The following is an 18,196-nucleotide window of genomic DNA, read 5'->3' as shown; positions in this document are numbered from 1 at the left end:
CTCTCGGCAGGGCAAGCACCGACAGCGTGGGAGGGGCCTATTTGTCTGTCTTGTGAACTTCTTCAGGCCAAGGACAATGCAGAAATCCTGAGGGTTTAACTGTGCTCGTAGACCACTTCCAGACGCTTCCAATTGCTCACTTTCTCTCTCAAAGCCAGCAGGGGCACAGCTACGTCCCCTCCAGGAGCACCTGATAGAGATGGGTGGATTCCTCCAGCTGGGCAGTAGCGGGTGGAAGGGGGCAGGGGCAGCATCAGATGCTGATGAAGAGAAGTTTCCTAAGAGCTCTGATGTGTGGAAGGCCCTGGAAGGGCTGCAGCAGAGGGAAGGGGTCTCCTCAAGGGAAGCAGGCTGTTCCCTTCTTGGCAATTTAGATGAGCATCTATCGACCCCAGGATGGTTTAGAATAAAGCACAGAAATGTTGAAGAAAATTAAAACTGCAGAATTAGTTTTATGGGGGAAGAAATCAATACTTAAATATTTTAAAAATTTAAATATTTTTTACAAAGAAGAAAACTGACTTAGTTAATAACAGACCAGCCCTGAAATAGCAACTTAAAATGTAGAATTAAATAGCTGAGTTAGATTTAGATTTTAAGTCAAATTTTACAAATGTGATGAAAGTGTAAGAAAAAATTTGAACGACCATAAGCTATAACATACTTAGAAGCTTAATTAGATTTATAAGAATTGCTTAAGTACTCTGGGAGGATTGTTTGTTGAGCCAAAGGCAATTGAGTACTTGTAAATTTAATATGTTCGATTTCCTTTATAAATGCAGTTAAAAATGTTTGAAGGAGTTTAATTAACTAAGTTTGCAAATCAGACCAAACATTAATAAAAGGCCCCCTTAAAAGTGATTGTTAAAATTTGCTAGACTTATAAATAAAATAATGAGATCTGTGAACAGGCTCTTTCTTAAAAGATGAAATATGAGGTTTTAGATTTCATAACTTTAATAAAAATTAATCCTAAATGGTAAAAGAGAGAATAATCTTTTCTTCCCAAAATGCTTCTGAAACACTGCCCTGCCCATAAGACATATATTTTAGTAATTCTGCCTTGAACAAGAATTTATTGGGCAGCAGACTTGGCCCAGTGGTTAGGGCATCCGTCTACCACATGGGAGGTCCGCGGTTCAAACCCAGGGCCTCCTTGACCCGTGTGCAGCTGGACCATGCGCAGTGCTCATACGCGCAAGAAGTGCCTTGCCACACAGGGGTGTCCCCGCGTAGGGGAGCCCCACGCACAAGGATAGCCGCCCAGTGCGAAAGAAAGTGCAGCCTGCCCAGGAATGCTGCCGTACACACGGAGAGCTGACACAACCAGATGACGCAACAAAAAGAAACACAGATTCCCGTGCCACTGACAACAACAGAAGCGAACAAAAAGAAGATGCAGTAAATAGACAGAGAACAGACAACCGGGTTGGGGGGTAAGGTGAGAGAAATAAATAAATAAATAAATCTTAAAAAAAAAAAAAAAAGAATTTATTGACATACCTACCCCGTGCCAGGCTATCCTGGCTCTTATACTTATCTAGTAAAGGATCTCACAGTCATCCAGTAGGGGACATTAAAATATGTCTATAAATAACTCCTGTATTAGGGAAGTAGGTGATGAACTAATATAGGCATAAAGTGCTACAGGAATTCAGAGGAAAGACATCAGTGAAGAATGAGCGGCAGCAATATACGAACTGGACGTAGTTTGGAGTTTGCTATTTAGGGTTACTGAGATTCCCCCACCCACTGCAGCCTTGTGTTTGCCTGGATTCCCTTTTAAATTTGTTGTTTATACAAATATCCAATCATCTACTATCCCGTGAACAGAAAACCCAGATTTTAAAGGCCTATTAGAATTATGTGTAAAGTAAAAGTTAATAGGATGTGCATACAAACCCACAGGGGGCTCTTACATAGTTGATTTTATGTGCGTTGTGACATCTTTGCTCAAAATTCTCCCTGCTTCCTTCCATTTCCTATCTACCTTTTAGGTGTGGTTTCCAGATAACTGACCTCTGGACAAGTATGCTACTACCAGAATTCAGTTTATGACTGAGCAGGTATAGAATGAGACCAGCTTTACTTCTAAAGCCGAATCCAAAATAGAAGAATGCAATGCCATTCTAGTGAGAAAACAGGAAATTACCAAATGAGGGTGAGGAGTTAGGGAGAGAAAAAATATTTAGTTGCCTCTCATCATCAATCCACCAGAGAGATTTTTACAAGTTGCTAGAATAGAATGACTACCAGGAAATTTTAAAATTATTCTTCACTAAGTATACAGAACCAGAAAGGAAAGTAATTTGGGGAATATCCTGTTAAGTTCTGCCACAAACCAATTCACATTCAATTTCAAACTTTTTTACAGACCCCTAAATTATCTTCAAAGTAAAACAAGAATGACCTCAGTCAACATGCTAATTTCCCTTGGCACCCAAGAAGGCGGAGTTTTCAACTGTTTTGGGGTCTGAATGTCTCCCATTTGTCCAAAACATGATTTTCTATGTATTTGGGTTTTTTAAAAAGGAAATGTGGCTGCAATATTGACATAAACTGTTAAATGGTGTTTCTTTGGCTCTTCTTCTCAAGAGACAAGAAGGAGCTCTTTTCCCTCCTTCACAGTTGGACGCCCCTCCCTCCATCTAAAGAAAATAAGCCTCATCTGTCTTTTTTGCATTTGGTCATGCCGAGTTTCTTGGATGGATATTGAAACTATTGGAAATGTCTGTGGATGTTGTTGATGTGGTTTCCCAAGGCTCCGGAACAGCAGTTCTTCTGAGCTGTTAGGGGTGACTGTGGCAAACAAAGGCTAAGGTGACCCCCGGTGAATCATAATCCTTCTCTTCTTGAGCGCAGATGGAACCTGTGACCTGCTTCTCACCAAGAGAACAGGGCAGAATGATGGAGAGGTCCAGGAGGCAGGAGCTGGGAGCAGTCCCTGCTGGCAGCCAGCCAGAAGGCGAGACCTTAGTCCTCCAACCGCAAGAAACAGAATCTTCCAAAACCACGTACGTCTGAAAGAGGGCCCGAGCGCCAGAAAGGACGGCAGCCTGAAAGAGGGCCCGAGTGCCAGAAAGGACGGCAGCCGGGGGAGGCCCTGAGCAGAGGACCCAGCTAAGCTGGGCTGGGACTCCAGACCTCCAGAAACGGCGAGATAATGCATGTTTTAAGCTGCAAGTTCAAGGTAATTTATTATGAACACAGAAAACAAACTGATGTCTTTTGAGGACTAGATGAAAAAGGTCCTCTAATCAGAAAAGCTCATTAAGATACATATTTTGGATATAATTTCAGGGATTTTCCAGACCCTCTAACATTCATCAGTGAGCCCCCAGATATTCTTGCACACTGGGTTATGAATCTTTTTGTTTAGTTAAAATCTACTGTAAAACTTGGTAATATCTGGGAAACCAACAAAGTCACAGTACATAAGGATGGCCTATAAGCAAAGATATTACCAAGTTTTTCATTAGTTTTAAAATGTGAATTTAAATGATTTCTGTTTCATTCTTAATCTGTAAAATAGATTTTATATCTACAACTTGCTTAGAGCAATGGAAAAGCATAGCTTTGAAGAGAAGGCAATTTCTAATTTTATTAGAAGAAAATTTTCCTTCCTGCCTCTTGTAGTTAATTACAGGAACACATAAAGCATGGCTTATAGGAATTTGAAAGTGTTTTAACGAGGACATATTTTGGAAGATAGGCTCGATTAATTTCCCTACAAAAGAGAACTTGTTCAGAATGAATATACTAAACACCTCAAAGAAATTCATTTTCTAATCCAAAGGTCCTTCGGGGTGATACAATGGAAAAAACACAAACAACTAAAAACAAACAAACAAAAACCCCAAAACAGGTTGAAGTCCTTATGCTAGTTCTTCCTATGTATGTATGTGCTTCTTTCTTTGAGCCCAGACTTTCTCTCCATCATAAAATGGGTTGTTCTGGACTATATTCGTTTCCTAGCTGCTGAAACAGAGATTACACAATGGGTTGGCTTAAAGAGCAGGAATTTATTGGTTCACAGTTTTGAGGGGAGGAGAAGTCCAAAACGGGGGTGTCAGCAAGGTGACGCTCTCCCAGAAGGCCTGGGTATTCTGGGGCTGGCTGCTAGTTACCCCTGGTCCCTGCCTTTTCCATCACATGGCAGCGCACATGGTGGTGTCTTCTCCTTTGTCTGTAAGGACCTCAGCCGTAATGGATTAAGGCCCACCCTCGTTCAGGGAGGGCTCACCTTGACTAACTTTCAGAGGTCCTCTTTACAAATGGGCTCACATCCACAGGACCAGGGCTTGGGGCCTGGACATGCCATTTGTGGGGGATGTGATTCAATCTCCAACAAGGACCAAAGGAATTCATATTCCTGAAAGAGCCTTGCGCGGTTCCAGGCCTTGTACTTAGCCACCAAAACCCAAACGGCAGTCCTAATGAAGGGACTTCATTCAGCTGTCCCAAAGAGGAAAGGGAGTCCTGAACTACGGCCAGCAGTCGCCGCGGAATCCTTTCTCACGCATCCACGTCTTAGAGAAGAGGCATTAGAGTGGTTACTGCAGACGGAAACAGAAAAGGGCAAGCTTCCCATGACAATACTATTTGCCTGATTCTGACACAATACTTAAGTCAATTCAGATTTGCCAAGGATTCTGTGAGACAAAAGCAGGGGACCAAACATAGCCCCATAAAAACCACAAAACTCTGTCACACAAGAGTATTTATTGAGCCCTTGGGACTCTCAGCTGTGCCCATGAGATTAAAAATAATCAGCAGACAGAAACCCCTTCTACCCTGGTGTCTGAGGGGGTCACGTAAGTGGAAAGAGAAAACATTTCCTGAAGGACAGCCAGGGTCCGTCTTTGCCCAGGCATGCACTGTGGTGAGGTCCTGGGTGCAGAACGAAGGCTGGCTCTGGGAACCAACCACCGGGTCCACGGCAGGACGTAAACTCCCAAGAAAGAGCCTTTCTTTGTGGGTGCAGTCTTCCCTGGCTGACTGCCCACCAGCCTTGGGAGGGAGGCCCGTGTGCAGGGCTGGGGTACAGGCTCCAAGACGTGAGGGGCTGTCCCTGGTGTGGCACTTGCCGAGGCCAATGGGGGTTGAAAGGATGAAAGGATGACACTCCAGAATGAACAGCTGCTGGAGCACAGGTACCACGGACCAGGGGGAGGGCGAGACAAACTGAACCTTGCACGGGTGCCAAGCCCTCCGCTGCACCTTGTGTGTCTCATCAAGGTGGGGAGTGCTCAGTCGGCCTCTCCCCGCTAGCAGCTCGGCAGTGAGCGCTGTTACACCACCACGGATCAAAGACCTCCAGGAAACAGTAAGGCAGGCGACGCCATGAGTTCACCAGTCCAAAACCAAAGTGTCATGGCAACGACGGTTCTCCCGGTAAAGTATTTAATGGCGTCCTACGAAACCGAGGAGGATTTCTAAGCTCCTCATAGGAGCCCTCAACTGTGAGCCCTCCTCCGCGCTCCATCTAACCACCTACGTTCTAGCCAGGCTGTCCCCAAGCCCCTGCCCTGTCCAGCCCCTCGGCCAGCAAAGGCCTCCCTTCCTACCCCATCGCTCAACTCCCAGCACCCTGAGGCACAGGGCTCACGTGCTTTCCCCGATGGCACCTCAGCTCTTCCAGGCTCCTGCCACAGCTGGGCACACCCCTCCAGGCCATCACACATCCCCACTCCCAGACCGTGCATGCCTCTGTGGCAGGGAAAGGCCCCCGTGCGTCTGTATCCCGGGCATCTAACACCATGCGAGGCACCCAGAAGACACTGGGGAAAGGCCCTCCCCCCTTCTTTTCCCTGCTTCTTTCCCCCCATCTCGTCAGCTGCGAACACCCTCTGTGACAAAGGCCAAGCTGTCGGAGACTGAATCCCAGCTCCAGCACGTGAGCGTTGCATGACCTCTGGGGAGTCCCATCACTTTTCTTCAGGGACACTTTCCCCAGTGCGGATAATGAATAACATCATCCACTGTAGAGGGTGTTATGTGATTACATGTACGCAAAGGGCTTAGAACACCGCCTGGCACAAAGTAAACACTTCTTTCAGGTGTTACTGCTGTTGTTATTTTTGTGATTATGACTTCTTATTTATTCACCTTTCTCGTTTCTTCTCTGTCTCCTACCACAAAGTTCCAAATTTGTGTGTCTCTTCTTCACGGATGAATTCCAAGCACTAAAAACAGTGCTGGGCACACAGGAGGCTCCAGTAAATATTAAATGAACCTGAACTCTCCATACTAAACGATATAGCTCTTCTTCAGTGTTCTGCCTTGTCTCCCAATGCAGGGGAAGGGTCTCTACTTTTGTTGAAAATAATAGCTTCCATTTATAAATTACTCTCACATCTACTTACTCATTTGAGCCTCATAACAACCCCGTAATAAATCCCCAGGTGTCTACTGGAGCAGCACATGCCCAATAGCTCTGCGCAAATATCAGGACTTGATGTGGACGATAATGATGGTGTATCTTACCTGTGTGAGGACATTTACTTCCGGATGAGGAGGCGCAAGCCTGCCTTACTTTTTTGCACTGAGTTACCTTAGGTGATTTTTTTGGTTGGTTTGTTCAACTAAACACCAAAGATGACTTGGTTTTAAAATTTTATTATTTCTTCCTGACTCTATTTTAAAATTATCCCCCCCCTTTTTTTTTCAATTAAAAAAAAAGTGTGTATTTGCTGTGGAAAATATTTTTTAAATTAGGTATAAAGAATAAAATAAAAATTACCCATAACCCCATTTGTTGTTAGAGTTTTTTAGGAAATATTTGCAGCAGAGTATTACTGTTTTGCTGCCAGAGACATTATTTAGCTATTACTGTTTTGCTGCCAGAGACGTTATTTAGCTACACCAGCCACATGGAATTCTGGGAGCCGAGAGTAGTCAAGGCCTGAGGAGGGGAGGGAGCTGGTAGAAGCTAACGAGTCAGGAGACCCGAAAGAGAGGGCAGCCGAGTCTGAAGAAAGATGCGTCTAGTCCAAGTTTCCATGAAGGGGTAGAGCTGACTGAGGGTGTACTGAGTGGAAAAAGGGCTGGCCTCCTTGTTGAGCCAGGACCACTGCCTGGTGGGCACAAATGCCAATCTGTGACACTGGGTTTCAAAGACAAAGAGTTTTATTAAAGAATGGCTGTGTAAGGAAACAGTAGGCAAAGCCAAGCCTCAGATCTGTTTCCTCAAACTGGAAGACTATAGGGTCTTACGGTATCCTGGTAAAAGGCATGATTGTGATAATGAGGACAGTAGTCTGAGGCGATGGACTCTGAGGTGGAATTTTGGTTGAGATGCGCAGACAGGCTACATGCTTAGTCAGAGGATGCATGAACATGATGACGGGAGTGCTTTTTAGTGTTAAAATGAGGTACTGGCTTCTATAGGTTGAGTTCTGTATTCCTATGCATGTCTAGAGGGCTAGTTCTGACTGAAACTGGTTTTATCCAGAAGAGAAACCAGAACTTGGGAGGGATGACTCAGATTTCCTCATTAATAAACACGAGAGGTTGTTAGCAGGATCATAAGACCAGTAAGTTACAAAAACAGGCTAAGGGGCTGGTACACGGTCACATCATCTATCCCTTTGCAATTACAAGGGAAGGCACCTAGGTTACAGTTCAGCACTGTTCTGGCCTAAGAAGGTTTGTAGGCACAAGCAATCTGTTACTTCTCCGTGGTATCCTCAGTTCTGGCTAGGAGGGTCTTGTCAGAGCAGGACGTGGGCTTGGGTCTCTGACGACCAGAGGCATTGACAAGGTTAGATTTGGGGCTCTGGAAAAAAGAGGCAGAAGGAGGCCAAGCAATAGCACAGCTGCCCTACAAGATACTCTTGTCTGCGTCCTGCCTCATTCCTGCCTCCTAACTAATGGTGAGTCTGAGCAATGAGGGACTGAGCTGGGACTGAGCCTGGGCAGGGGGGAGCGGGGAGAAAGCCCTGCTCAGATTGGTTGGCTGGGGGGGTTGGGATGGGGGAGGGGTAGAGGAACACTCTTGGCTACCTGAGTTTACAACCGAAAGTGCTAGAAGAGAGCCAAGAAGGAAGCAAGCACGAGCCACCACCTGAGAGGTATGGAAGCTCAGAGTTGGAGGAAATGGACACTTACAAGTTCCAAACACACCACCTGCCCTTATGCTGTAATGTTTCCTAACTGCACCTGGCTCGTGTCTGGAAAAATTCTTAAGAGCAATCTCACGCCTGCCATAAAAATCACTACTTTACCACACTTTTATTTATGGAGGCCTGCTCTGTATTTCTGACCAGATAAAAGACATGGGGCAGAAACCAGAAGGTTCCTGTAAGCCAGAATCCGAAGTTTATCTACAGGGTGATATATGTACCTGAAACCCATTTTCAAACACAAAATGTTCACATATCCCAAGTTTATCCTGCTTGCACTATTACTGGCTACCAATGGACCCCACATGCTTGAATCAATGCAGTCACAGCCTCAGCTGTTCCTGGAAACTGTGGACTGTTGCTATCTTCTATCCCCATTTCAATCAATATAAACCAGGGCAAGAAAAAACAGGACCCTTAATTATATAACCGGGAAGGGATTATATAACAAAAAGTCCTGAAGCAACTTTAACTGCATCTTTGCCAACCAAGGCTGAAAGAGCACATCTTTCCAGAAGTAACATGAGTCGCCGAGAGTTGTGCAAGCCATTTTTCAATATTGGTTTAACTAATCCGTGTTACTCACCGTCTACCAAAGTCTTCTGTTCTTCTACCTTGTTTTTCCACAGCACTGGATAAGGCAACCCCATTTCAGAGTGACTGTATGGTAAAGTGACAGCACACAGGCAATTAAAAGATATAAGTGAGGAAAGAAAGGGAGGGTGTCAAGTGTTCTGGCGAGGCTGGTCTGCAGCACCAGGCATGGCCACCATTGTCTCATAACGCTGCCAAAGCCACGTCTGCCATGACGTAATGATTGCTCAGAAGACTCCTGCAAGCTGCACACGGCCTTGCCTTGTTTGAGGACGCTAAGAAACAACAACAAATAACAAAAACGGCCTTCCTTTCATTGTGTGCTGCCAGGCAAAATGATCCCGCTTCATTCTCCATTATTCTCTTACTGACAGAAATTACATGAGAGGGCACCTAACACAAAGGACGCTTGTGCAAGCAATGTGCCTTTTCTAGGACATTCCTTGGAACCTTTAAGAGAGGTATTGATTTAAAACTACCGAGATGTCCTGTATGCACTGCAGCGCCTTAACGACCCTCCCCAGCATCCCGCACTTGTGACTGAAAGCAAGTCTGGAAAGCTGAATCTATTGAAACAACATTAGCTGCTCTATTTCACCCTGCAGAAGGACAGAACATAGCTAAAAAAAATACACCCTGCAGGGCGGTACTTGGTGCCTGAGGTCATGTGATAGTTGCTGATTTATAAATTCTACCATCTGCAATAAATCCTTGGGTGTGATGGATCAACAAAAGAAACTATGAGATGGAATTTCCCATCTACTGGGAGAAAAGCCTTCATTTGTTGATTTTTTTTTTTAATGATGCAAGTAAAACTAAACATCCATAGGGTTTTTTGTTGTTTTTTCTAAGTTATGTAAACTTAGTCATTCTTTCAGATCCCTTTCTGCAGGTCAGCATGTTCCCCTTCTTGCTTTTACATTTTTAAAATCTGTTTCTTGTTTTCAGGAAATATAGAATATAGTCTCATGGTATCAAGTAAAAATTCTGGGCCCAAAAGAAAACCTTCAGAAGTCAAGACCACAGATTGTGGAGTCTTTAGAAACCTCAGAGTCACAGAGATGAGATTGAGTCAAGATCTGAATTCAAGTCCTGCCTCTGCTATAAGTGGAGGACCTTGGACCGGTCCCAGGGTGCACCTGGGAAAGTTTATCACCCGTCAAAAGGAATCGGAATAAAGGCAGCGAACTTGGCCCAGTGGTTAGGGCGTCCGTCTACCACATGGGAGGTCCGTGGTTCTAACCCTGGGCCTCCTTGACCCGTGTGGAGCTGGCCCATGCGCAGTGCTGATGCGCGCAAGGAGTGCTGTGCCACTCAGGGGTGTCCCCCGCGTAGGGGAGCCCCACGCTCAAGGAGTGCGCCCCGTAAGGAGAGACGCCCAGTGCGAAAAAAAGTGCAGCCTGCCTAGGAATGGCGCCGCACACACGGAGAGCTGACACAAGATGACACAACCAAAAGAAACAACAATAGAAGCGGACAAAGAAGACACAGCAAATGGACACAGAGAACAGACAACCGGGGTGGGTGGGGAAGGTGAGAGAAATAAATAAATAAATCTTAAAAAAAAAAAAAAAGGAAAGAAAAGGAGTTGGAATAAATGAACTCTGAGGGCCTTTGCCCAAAAGCCCTGGGATCCTAGTCCAGCTTCCACTTGTCAGAAGCACTTCAGGATCAGCTGGGCAATGGGACTCCCCTGGGGGAACCAGACAGAGGCTGAAGCTTCGCATTCTGTCCTTCACCAGATTCCCTGGCCCTTCATGTTGATCCCAGAAACCGAGCATGCCCCACTAATGATCACACTCCTCCCAAAAGATGGACTATTAGCCATCGATGTCAGAGATGGCACTTTTGAGCTTCCCTGCCACACAAAGGGGCTGCCTGGAGAGAATCCCAGACTGGGCTCTCCCAGTACAGGGCCTAGAATTCACCGGGCACCCATGTTTTAAGGTTAATATCAAAAGCACAGATGCTGAAGGACTATCCCAAGCTCACTTTAGGTAAGAGCATAGGGAAAAACCTAAGTGGAGAGAACTTCGGGTCTAAACAACTTATGAGGAAAACACACTTTCTTCTAAGACACTTCCTTAGAAGAGGTGAGAAAAGCAAAAGTGAGTGCTCTTCCCAGTCCAGTCCTCCACACATCCCTGCCACCCCCACCCCTAGCTGAAGAGGGTGAAATCCTTCTCATCCTATAAGCTCCAGTTCAAATATCATCCCTTCTGCAGCCTTCCCATTCAACGGGAAGCGCCATGGCCTTGGATGGCACTTTGTTCCTTTTGTGACACTTGTAACTTTATGCTTTGAACTGTGGTCATTTGGGCCCTGTTTGTCTGCCATGCCCTGAGAGCACAGACTGTTTCTTACTCAATCGCTGTGCCCACGAGTAGGTGCCTGATAAATATGTGCTAAAGTAAACCAGCAGGAAGGTAAGCAGAGAGTGCAAAAAACATCTGCTATTTTGAAAACTTCACCATGGAGAGGGACCTTTGAGACCAGGCAGGGGCTGTTAGAACCCTGTGACCTATTGATTTGCTGACTAAATCCCTGTGAACTCTACGCCCATGCCATATTTCTTTGAAATCATAAAAAAGGATGGAAGATAAGTTCACGCTACAGTTACAGCCGACCATGTGAAATGGAAATGCGCCTGTAGGGGGCTCTACAGCTACAGCCGACCTTGTGAAGATGGGAATGTGCCTGTAGGAAGGGCTCACACCAGCCCCCGGGGCACCAGCAACTCTTGCCTCCCTCCCCCACTCCCTGCTGTGCCTGGAGGCATGTGGCAGAGGTGACGGCTGTGAGGGGACTTAGAGACTGTTGTGGGCAAAATAACAGGCCCCCAGAGAGGACTGCCTCTTCTCTTTTCTTAAAATTTTTTAATTAAAAAAATTTTTTATTTATTTCTCTCTCCTCCCCCCAACCCAGCTGTATGCTCTGTGTCCAATCACTGTGTGTTCTCTGACGGCTTCTATCCTTATCAGTGACACCAGGAATCTGTGTTTCTTTTTGTTGCATCATCTTGTGTCAGCTCTCCGTGTGTGCGGCGCCATTCCTGGGCAGGCTGCACTTTCTTTTGCGCTGGGTGGCTCTCCTTATGGGGCGCAGCGCACGGGACTCCCCTACACGGGGGACACCCCCGCATGGCATGGCACTCCTTGTGCACATCAGCACTGAGCGTGGGCCAGCTCCACATGGGTCAAGGAGGCCCGTGGTTTGAACTGTGGACCTCCCATGTGGTAAGTGGACGCCCTATCCATTGGGCCAAGTCCGCTTCCCAGATAGATGCCTGCCTCTTAATCCCCCAGAATTGGTGGATATGTTAGGTTACCTGGTAAGGGGGAATTAAAGTTATTCATCAGCTGACCTCGAAATCAGAAGATTATCCTGGATTATTCTGGTGATCCCAATGTAATCCCAAAGATCCTTAGAAGTGGAAGAGGGAAGCAGAAGGCAGTGTCAGAGTGTTGCGATGCCAGAAACACTTGTTTGCTGGCTTTGAAAACAAGAGGAGGGCCACAAGCCGAGAAATGGTGGCCTCTAGAAAGTGAAAAAGGCAGGAAAAGAAAATGGATTCTCCCCTCTGGCCTACAGCAGGAGCACCGTCCTGCAGCACCCTAGATTTTAGCCCAATGAGATGCGCATCAGACTTCTGAACTCCAGAACAGAGGACAATACTTGTGTGTTGTTTTAAACGGCTGATTCTGTGCTAATTCATTTCAGCAGCCAAAGGAAACTAATAGATCACATAGTCCTGGAGATGAGGAAACCAAGGCTCAGGCAGGCTGGGACTTTCGCCCAAGGTCACACAGTTAATGGGCACTGGCGCCACGTGTGGCCCCAGGTTGAGCAGGCTTGGCTCTACAAGGCCTTCTTTTCTTGGGGCGGTTGCCAGTCCTCTGGCCCTCAGCTGAGGAGGAGCCACCCCTAGGGGCCATCCTGCAAACCATCCTTAGGGAAACTACAGAGTGCCTGGACATGGGCCTTTGAGGGCAGTGGTTCCTCCTTCAGCACTGCGGATACTGACACTTTAGAAAAGCCCAGTGCTCTGCCAGCGGGCACAGGCAGTACCAGTTAGTGGAAGATGCGGGGCTCTCCAGGTAATCTGCCCCCAATGTGCATGTGCTGATCAGAAGTTAGGTCTTTAGTTATCCTAATAACTAGGATGACCTAGCGCTATTCAAGGCTTAAAATAGTTCAGCCCCCCAGGGTACTCACAGCCTCTGGTTTTCTGGCTTGGATGGTCTCACTGGGCTCAAGTTCTCATCCTTGAAGAAGCTCTACTTGCTGAAGAATCACACCTTCTAACCAACAAACACTGATCCCAGACTCCATAGAACTGATCTCAGGCAATTCCTGTCACATATACCCCACCATTTATCAGCTATTTTAACCCAGGAAGAGATTCTCACTGGTCCTCTGAGAATCCACCTCCTCCAACCAGCCGTCATCATCTGTCTACAAGAGAAGACATATTCCCCTTGGCCAAAGTTACGGGCCTCTTCTGACATTCAGCCATTTGGAAATAACTATGATAAGCAATTGAGAGCACGCAGCAGTATCAACAGGACATTTTGTAAATACCTGGTATTACCAGTGGTCTGCAAGTAATGCAGTTAAAACAAATCTGTTGGTAAAGTGGCAGATCTGAGTTCATGTGTGCCCATCTGCTGGGATAAGGGCCTGTCAGGTGTCCCTTACATTCTGGGGACTCTAACAGGGTCTTTCTCCCACTAGGCAGTCTAGGATGTGATGCTGAAGACCTAATGTGGCTACACCTCTTTGCTCGCTCAGCTTCTTTCAGAACCAAGCAAGTCAAACCATGCTAACTTGGTGGAACCTTTCACTCAGCAAGACCTCAAATCATGATTATCTTTTCTTTGGGTGGCAAGAACTACAGCTATTTATTAATGTATCTAAAATTTGACCACCCCTAAGAGATTTCTGCTTGTGGGAAGACGTAGTAGATACACTTTTCCCTATTCTTCCTGCTAAATACAATAAAAAATCTTGGATCTGATATAGAAAACAAACATTAAGATGCTATAAGGTGGAGAGAAGATGGCAAAGGGGCTATAAATAGTAAATAAAAAAAGAAAGAAAACTACAGACCAATATCCCTTATGAATACCGACATTAAACCCTTAATGAAATATTAGCAAATAAAATCCAGGAATTTATAAACAGAATCATATTCCATGAACAAAAAAGTTTATTCCAGGGATGCAAGGCTAGTTCAATATTCAAAGATCAATCAATCCACCATACCAAAGGCCACAGAAGAAAAGCTGTTTTCTCCAATCATTTGATACAGAAAAAGCATATGACAAAATTCAACACCCTTTCATGATAAAAGTGCTGAGCAAACAAGGAAGAGAACTTCCCAAACCTGACAAAAAGTACCTACCCAAAAACTCTACTGCTAGGGTATTTAATGGAGAAAGACTGAATGCTTTCATTCTAAAATCAGGAATAAGACAAGGCTATGTATGCGCTCTCCTCATTCCTGTGTTAGAAGTTCTAGTCTATGCAGTAAAACAAGAAAAGCAAAAATAAATAAATAAATAAATATTCTCTATTTGCGGATTGTCTATACAGAAAATCCCAAGGAATCTACCCCAAACTCCTTAGAACTAAATCCCAAGGAAACCACCCCAAACTCCTTAGAACTAATAAGTGAGGTTAGCAAGACTGCAGGGTAAAAAATTTTAAAAAGCATACAAATATCAATTCTATTTCTACATAATAGCAATGAATAAGTGGACACTGAAATTTTCTAAAATTATCACTTACAATCACTCAAGAAAAATGCAATACTTAGGTAGAACTTGTATGCTACAAACTACAAAATGCTAAAGAAAGAAATCAAAGAAGTTTAAATAAATAGAGAGGTATACTGTATTCATGATCTGGCAGATTTAATATATAAAAGTAAACGGTCTCCCCCAAACGGATATGTCAGTTTGATACAATTCTTATAAAAATCACAACAATACTTTTTGTAGATATATACAAGCTTATTCTAGAATTTATAAGGAAAGGTAAAAAAAATGAGAACTGCTTAATTACTGAAAAAAAAGTTGGAGGAATCCAATTATCCAGTTTCAATAGTTATTACATAGCTACAGTAATCTAGACTTGTGTGGTATTGCAGAAGGGACAAACACATACAGGACACAGAATTTAGAATTAGATCTACACAAATATGCTCAACTGATTCTTCACAAAGGTTAAAAAGTAACTGAATGGGAGGATAGATTTTTTAACAAATGGTGCTAGTACAACTGGATATCCAAAGGCAAAATAAAGGGCCCTTGATGTCATTTTCATGCCTTGTATAAAATTAACTCAAACAGATAACAGACTTAAAACCTAAAACTATAAAATATTTAGAAAAAAAGTAGAAGAAAATCTATGGGATTGAGGTAAGGTAAAGTTTTTAGAATTGCCACCAAAAGTATGATCCATGAAACACAAACTTTATAAATTAGACCAGTAAAACAAAAACTTTTGCTCTGCCAAAGACCTTGTTAAAGGATGAAAAGACAAGCCATGGAATGGGAGAAAACATGTGCAACCTACATATCCAACAAAGGATTACTACCTAGAATATATAAAGAACTGTCAAAACTAATAGGAAAAAGAATCCAATTAGAAAATTGTTTGGGCAAAAGAGATGAACCAAAAAGGACACAGAAATGGCAAATAAGCACGTGGAAAGAAAAGATGTTCATCACAAGCCATTAGGGAAATGCAAAATGGCTAAAATAAAAAACAGTGACAACATCAAATTCCAGCAAGGATGCAGAGAAAATGGATCACTCACACATTGCCGGTGGGAAGGCAAAACAGTAGTCACTATGGAAAAGAGTTTGGCAGTTTCTAACATTCTAAACTATGACCCAGAACTTGCACTCTTGAGCATCTCAGAGAAAACCTATGTTTGCACAAAAACTGTACATGAATTTTTATAGTAGCCTTATTAGTAAAATAGCTAAAAACTGAAAACACTACAGATGTCCAATAGTGAATAGTTAAACATTCTCTATGCTAATCCAGACTATGGGAATAACGTCGTATGGAACATCCGTATCATGGAATACCATTCAGGGGGTGGAAAAAGGAACTACTGGTAACGTACAATAATTTGGACGAATCTCTGCAGAATTATGCCGAGTGAAAAAAGCCAACCCAGAAAGGCTGTATATGTGCTGATTCCACTTATACACCACTCCTGGAATGATAAAATTGTAGAAGTGGAGAACAGAGAAATGGTTGCCAAGAGTTAAGGAAGGAGCGGGGACAAGAGTAAAGAGTAAAGCGGCCTTTTATGGCCACACGAGGGATGGTAAAAGAGATATCTGTGTCTTGACTCTATCAAGATAAATATCCTGGTTGTGATACTGCACTCGTTTTTGCACCACGTCACCACTGGATGAAACTGGGTAAAAGGTATGCAGAATCTTTTGTAAGATTTATACCTGCAGGTGAACCTAAAATTATCCCAAATAAAAGGTTTAATTAAAAAAAAAATTCTTCCCCCATCCTTTCTTATACTGAGAATGACTAATAAGTACTAGAAAGGACTTGTTTAATAGTACCTCAATCACTCTATTCCTTTACCTTGTTTTATAAATCATTCTTTAAAGCGCTCATCACTGTATGATTTATATCACAGTACATTCCATTTTGTTACCCCTAAATCTTGCCTCCTTTCTTCAGACCCCTCTGGCTCCAGTCTTAGTGATCCTTTAATCTTCCTCCTCTTTCCTCTGAGAGCTTTCCAAGGTCCTTTCCTTCTATACTCATCGTATCAGAACTGAGCTGGACCCTGGGAATTGTTCCCAAGGGCCACTCAGAATCTAGAGTGTTGGAACCTTCACTTGAGGAACTGTGTCTTCAGGCAATGTCAACAGGTCACTCTGCTTCCTGTCCACATAGCAAAACCATGCCTCCCAATCCCAGTTCTGTTTCCTGATTGGATCAATTTGATGTACCTCTAATTTGCTCTGCACACAGATCTCAGGGATGTCTGGAACTAATTTGATAATCTTCAAAGTATTATGTTTTCCAAGCATGTCACAGCTGCCAATATCATATATGGGAACATCAGTGTGAAATAACTTTAATTGCCAGTGGCTCATAATTTCTTTCTATACTCCTTATTGTTAAGAACTAGGAGTGGCCGAGCTTTCAGTAACCCAGGGGACACACACTCATTGCCACTAACCAGATGGCGGCTTTAAGGGTCACCTGAGTAGTTCCTACAGTTAAATAGAGAAATGGAGGACATTTTATTTTTGTTCATTTTATTCAGAGGTATTTCCAAGCACTTAGTGCATAACGGATGCTCAACAAAGGGTTGTGGGTTGAATGAATAAGCCAAAACATGGGTATCTTTAAGAGCGCAGTGATGTTTCTGAGTTTAAAACATAATGAATATCAATAATATGTCATTGCTCAACTACATCAAGAGTGTGAATGAAATGTTATCAATTTCTAAATGGTTTGGAGGAGGGGGGATTATGAATTAAAATTCTTGCTATTAGAAGGATTCTAACTTACTACCCTTGCCTCCACGGAAATGACAAATAGAGAGACAACATAATTACCGACTGCCAGTAATTAACATACACCCGGCTCCGGCAAACATGAAAATTTATAATGAACAATTATATACTAAAAAAGAGTTGGCAAATGATCAACTGGGGGGTGGGGGAGGTAAGGCAGAAATCTGTGAATGAGGATGGTACTGAACAGTCAGATGCAATTCTGTAACTCCACCTTCCTCCTTCCAAGAGCTTTTCCAGCAAGGCAAGGCAAAACGTGGAACCAGAGGACTGAACTGGGATCTCCAAGCAAGCAACTTCCCTAGTTGAAAAGAATGAGCAGTTTTGTGGGAATCGATGAGGAGGTTTCCATCTCTTTTTTGGAAATCTTATTTCAGTCCATCCATCTTCTCTTGTTAATTCTGTAAGCTGGGTTTAACAGACCCAGAGAGAAAGATCTATTTTCTGTACCTCAGATTTCGGTGGGGTTTTTCTTTTACATCTTTTTCGCTCAGAATTTCAGGAGAACACTTTCAAGACACTCTCTCCTTTTTCCAGGTCAGAAAACTAGATGGGAATTATGTACTACATCTGCCAACAGAGGCATACGGCTTGGAAGAAAGTGACAGTCACACCCCAAATGGAATCAAAGTAGGTATAGATGAAGCTTTTACAGCAACAATGCTAACAGTATGCAGCCCTGATTGCATTCTCTAGAGCAGTTCACGGGGTGAAAGTCCAGTGTGACCTGGTTGCCTCATGGATCGAGTGTTCAGTCCAGTCCCCGCCCGCACTGTCATTCATTTAATTTATGATGATGATAATAATAGTGATGGTAATAAGAATGATACTAACACTAGAAGCAACAAACTGTTGAACACCGATCATGTGCTAGACACTTTAAATATGTTCCTTCTATTACTTACAACCTTG

At 43.8% G+C, this 18,196-nt stretch overlaps 1 protein-coding gene across 4 annotated transcripts in view; it reads right to left on the bottom strand.

The window, feature by feature from the left end:
- The window catches only part of FOXN3 (forkhead box N3), a 389,249-nt gene that overhangs the window by 63,365 nt on the left and 307,688 nt on the right, over positions 1-18,196 (bottom strand). The window lies entirely within an intron of this gene.

This window comes from Dasypus novemcinctus, chromosome 3 (assembly GCF_030445035.2).
Source record: "Dasypus novemcinctus isolate mDasNov1 chromosome 3, mDasNov1.1.hap2, whole genome shotgun sequence".
Lineage (NCBI taxonomy): Eukaryota > Metazoa > Chordata > Mammalia > Cingulata > Dasypodidae > Dasypus > Dasypus novemcinctus.
The sequence above is the reverse complement of the archived record's forward strand: the minus strand, read 5'-3'. Positions and strand labels throughout refer to the sequence as shown.